The sequence below is a fragment of the Calidris pugnax genome, unplaced genomic scaffold (genome assembly GCF_001431845.1).
Source record: "Calidris pugnax isolate Ruff unplaced genomic scaffold, ASM143184v1 scaffold270, whole genome shotgun sequence".
Classification (NCBI taxonomy): Eukaryota; Metazoa; Chordata; class Aves; order Charadriiformes; family Scolopacidae; genus Calidris; species Calidris pugnax.
In genome coordinates this window covers 1,282,198-1,287,522 of record NW_015091277.1, presented here as the reverse complement: position 1 = coordinate 1,287,522, position 5,325 = coordinate 1,282,198, and positions in this window count along the sequence as shown.

The following is a 5,325-nucleotide window of genomic DNA, read 5'->3' as shown; positions in this document are numbered from 1 at the left end:
ATGAGGTTACAAAACCTGGCAAAGTTTTCCAGCCAGACACCGTGAGAGAGTTCAGAGGGGATGCAGCAGCAACTGGGAAAGGTGTGAAAAATGGGACCTCTGCAGAAAGGTTATGAGAATTGGTTCACAGTGGAAGGGGGAGAATTAAAGCATATAAACAGAAAGGGATGTTTTAAACATTCTGAATCAGCAGGGAAGAAGGAAGAAACATATAGAAAGTGTAAGTCAAATATTGGGTGGATTTTTACAATCTCGGTGGTGGTGTAGATGTATGTTGGGATCAATCCTGAACCTGGGAAACCCAGCAGAGAAGGACTCCTGGAACAAGCTTTGTGTGGCGGGGAGGGAGAGGACATCTTCCCGTCATTTTGGACTTACAGAAGTTAAAATGAGAATTATTCAGGACTTCTGAGAGAACTCTAATTATCCTGGAGGGTTTTCAGATCAGTCTGAGTGCCTGAATTATTCTTATTCTGCAAATGAAAAATCTGCTTGTTTCTCCGAGGACAATTCAACTGGCGTATCCAAGCTCCTGCTTGGGAGCAGCCCGTAGGTGGGACAGTTTCATTCAAACCAGTGACAATGCCACTGCTGTTGGCATTCACTTTTTGCTCTACAAATAGTACCAACAACCCATGTGAGACTGGCAATGACATCAGGTGGTGACATCAGTGACATCAGGCTCAGCAAGTTTGATGCATCCAGTAGTTTTTTTGACTGTGTTCAGAAGACAACCTGGGTGAAAGCCGGTAACACCTTCAAAAGTGAGGCTTTATATAGAGTATTCGCTCTTTTTATGCATTTCTTGCTTTTTCATCCCCAGCTGTGCTGTTTACTCCATTGTGACCACTGCCACCTTCTCCCTCTGTTCTTCACTGGATTCTTATCTGTTTCAAGCTGTCTGTCCCAAACAGGACATGAACCCAACAAAGTTTGATCCTAAGCTGAACTTTTGAACTGTATTATTTTTCAGTGGACTGGACATTAGGTCAAGGGAATTTATGCGTCCTTATTTCATCGAGAGATGAAGCCTCTCTTCCTTGTTTATTATTCCTAAAACATGTAAATTTTTAGAAATAATATTATTGATTAGAAAAAAAACATCTTCTCTAATTGGAACAGTCATTTCAATGCAACAAAATATTATAATATCAGCCAAGTCTGTGCTCTAAAGGACGCAGGCAAGCATGAATTATGGGCTGGCACTGTGTCAAAAATGTAGCTATTGTTCTCAAAAACAGGATGGAGACCAAGGGGAAATGGTGTCTAGTCTTGACTGTTCATAGTATAGGCATAAAAAAAACCCCAAAGTCCAGCTGAAAAGGTAGAAGGTCGAATTTTCATGGGAGAAATTTATGGGTTTTTTTAACTATCCTGTATCTGTTGATTTCCCCCATGTCAGGGTCTGGATCACCAAGCATAGATAAAAGTATTTGTTTCATCCATCAGCTTGTGGAGTGTGTTATCCACAGCAGATACACACAGAAGAGGCTTCAAAGCAGCAACCGATACCCTATAAACCTGGAAAAATCCTTTTAAGTCAGGTGTTGGTGTTTTTTTTTCCTGAACCTAAACAAAATTCTTTTTTTTTTCAAATCAATGCACTCTTTGGACCTATGTGGAGAAAAAATAATGTTTCTGCATTCCTCAGGTGGGCACTTGTTCACATTACAGTCACACTAAGAGTCCTGCAGGGACCAGGACTGCCCTGTGCTGGGTGTATTTTGAAAACTGCCTGAAGAGTTTCCAGTCCAATGCAATCAAAAATGGGTGGAGAGAAGCACAAAGTGGCTCCTTCCATAGACGGGGAGGACCTGCATAACCCCTTCCAAGCACACAGAGAAACTACTCAAGGTGTCTCCATTTGGAGTATCCCCATGCAGTAAATATCTGCTTGCACGTAGCTCCCACCCTGCAGTGTGTGGCGGTACCTCACAACCCGTTTTTGCAACAAAATGCATTTTTCACTGGCGAAGGATGAAAATGTGCACAAGGAGGGGGTTCTGCACTAACCCCAAGGCATCTTTGCTGAATTTCCTTGCAATGGCTGTTCCCTGTCTCTCCAGACACCATGGGGTAGGATTTAAACTTGAAACTTCCAGTTGACCAACCAGGCCAATTGTCTCTTTGTCCAAAGCTGGGCTGAATGGGGTTTCCTTGTCCCGTTCTGCTGGCCAGATGGCTGCCCTACTCCCTCCCTTCAGTCAAGAAAACCTATCTGTGGTTGCCAAAAGGGAGCTGTACCCCTACGACGTTATGAGAGAGACCACCTTTCTCTGGTTTAGCAATACTTGGGTAACTTCTAAGAGCAGCTCCTCCTTGCAATGGAGGGGAGGAGAGAAGGATGGAGCAGTGAAACCAACCCCAGGGGGCTTGGCAGCAGCCTTGCTGCCTCTCCGGGATGCTCTTGGATACAATGGCAGGGAATAAATCATGGTTTCCCCAGAGCCAGGCTACTTGGTGCTACTGTTTTCCTTTCACGCAGTAGCATGTGTCACAAATCATGTCTTTATAACTCAACCCCATATCAGGCTGTGAGTACATTCCTCCGTTAAGGCAACAGGCCCCCTGAGGAGGGTTGCTCCAGACAAGTCTTGTGCCAGGGAAAATGCTTCTGGAGAAAGGCATTGGGCAACCCTCCCCAGCAGCTCTGTCTTTCTCTTTGACCTCCCCAAGGGTACATCTCCACAGACGGGTGCAGACAGATATATATTTGCTCCAACCCCAGCACCGAGCTGGTCGGCCACAAGCCAGCTTCTAGCTGGGATCTGCATGGCTTCATGTGCCTGAGCTCACAACTTCCACCAAGGAACTTTCATGGGCACACAGCCCCCAGACAGGGTTGTCTCATGCCCTGCCAGCGTCTCACTACATTGACAAGCCCAAAGTGAAGTCAAAGTCAGAAGAGCCGGGAGGTGACGTAGCTGCCCCTACAGCGTTCCTCGTTATTTAATTAGGAAAACACCTAATAAAACTGTCCAGGGGGCTTGGCAGCAGCCTTGCTGCCTCTCCGGGATGCTCTTGGATACAATGGCAGGGAATAAATCACGGTTTCCCCAGAGCCAGGCTACTTGGTGCTACTGTTTTCCTTTCACACAGTAGCATGTGTCACAAATCATGTCTTTATAACTCAACCCCATATCAGGCTGTGAGTACATTCCTCCGTTAAGGCAACAGGCCCCCTGAGGAGGGTTGCTCCAGACAAGTCTTGTGCCAGGGAAAATGCTTCTGGAGAAAGGCATTGGGCAACCCTCCCCAGCAGCTCTGTCTTTCTCTTTGACCTCCCCAAGGGTACATCTCCACAGACGGGTGCAGACAGATATATATTTGCTCCAACCCCAGCACCGAGCTGGTCGGCCACAAGCCAGCTTCTGGCTGGGATCTGCATGGCTTCATGTGCCTGAGCTCACAACTTCCACCAAGGAACTTTCATGGGCACACAGCCCCCAGACAGGGTTGTCTCATGCCCTGCCAACATCTCACTACGTTGACAAGCCCGAAGTGAAGTCAAAATCAGAAGAGCCAGGAGGTGATGTAGCTGTCCCTACAGCGTTCCTCATAAATAATGAGGAAATTATGAGGAAATGATTAGGAAAACGCCTAATAAACCTGGAATCAGCCAATTCCTCGGTCCACTTGGGCTGGCAGCGATGACTCAGTAACCAGACAGATCACTCTGGTGTTTAGTGACACTTTTATCCAACGTGAAGAAAGCCCAGAAAGGACAGCACAGGGTGCTAGCAGGGCTCACCATGTCTGATTTGGGGAATGGTCCAAAGATTGTCGCTAGCATCTCAAACCAAGGAGAGCTAAGACCAGGCTGCCCACCCTGCACCGTGCCTGGGGAAGGAAAGGCTTCTATTCAGCCACAGTGAGCTGAATCATGCTCTGGCCATGACTCGTGCTTGTAGGGGAGCTCCAAAAAGTCGGAGAAGGGTGTATCTTGGTCTCTGTGTCTGTGTTAATCTTTGGCTTTGGCCCACGTTATGCTCACAAGCTGGTCCAATGGGCAGCTGGGATGTGAGGGATGAGTCATAGAATCATAGAATCATAGAATGGTTTGGGTTGGAAGGGACCTTAAAGACCATTGAGTTCCAACCCCTGTGCCATGGGCAGGGACACCTCCCACTAGACCACGTTGCTCGAAGACCCATCCAACCTGGCCTTGAACCCCTCCAGGGATGGGGCAGCCACAGCTTCTCTGGGCAACCTGTTCCAGTGTCTCACCACCCTCACAGGAAAGAATTTCTTCCTAGTATCTAATCTAAATCTCCCCTTTCAGTTCAAAACCATTACTCCTTCTCCTGTTGCTACACTCCCTCATAAAGAGTCCCTCTCCAGTTCTTCTGTAGGCCCCCTTCAGGTACTGGGAATCTTCTATAAGGCCTCTCTGGACCCTTTTCTTCTATCTCATCTATCCTCATAGAAGAAGTGCTCCAGTCTTCTGATCATCTTTGTAGCCCTCTGCTGGACTTTTTCCAACAGGTCCACGTCCTTCCTGTATTGAGGACTCCAAAGCTGGACACAGTACTCCAGGTGGGGTGTCTCCAGAGCAGAGTAGAGGGACAGAATCACATCCCTGGACCTGCTGACCATGCTTCTTTTGATGCAACCCAGGATGTGGTTGGCTTTCTGGGCTGCCAGTGCACATTGCTATATAGCATGCACAATGAGTCAACATGAGCAACTGAGGGGAATCTGATCAAGGTTTATAAATCCTTAAAGGGTGGGTGTCAAGAGGATGGGGCCAGTCTTTTTTCAGTGGTGCCCATTGACAGGACAAGAGGCAATGGGCACAAACTTGAACAAAACCTAAACATGAGGAGGAACTTCTTTACTGTGAGAGTGCCCTGGAAGAGGCTGCCCAGAGAGGTGGTGGAGTCTCCTTTTCTGGAGACATTCAAACCCTACCTGACCACGTTCCTGTGCAACCTGCTCTAGGTGGACCTGCTTTGGCAGAGGGGTTGGACTAGATGATCTTCGGAGGTCCCTTCCAATCCCATGTGATTCTGTGATTCTGTGAGCAGCCCCATTCCCCTTTAGGGTCCTGGAGAAAGCGGTGGCTTTCTATCCTCATAGAAGAGGTGCTCCAGTCCTCTGATCGTCTTTGTGGCCCTCTGCTGGACTTGTTCCAACAGGTCCATGTCCTTCCTGTGTTGAGGACTCCAAAGCTGGACACAGTACTCCAGGTGGGGTGTCACCAGAGCAGAGTAGAGGGACAGAATCACATCCCTGGACCTGCTTCTTTTGATGCAACCCAGGATGTGGTTGGCTTTCTGGGCTGCCAGAGCACATTGCTATATAGCATGCACAATGGGTCAACAT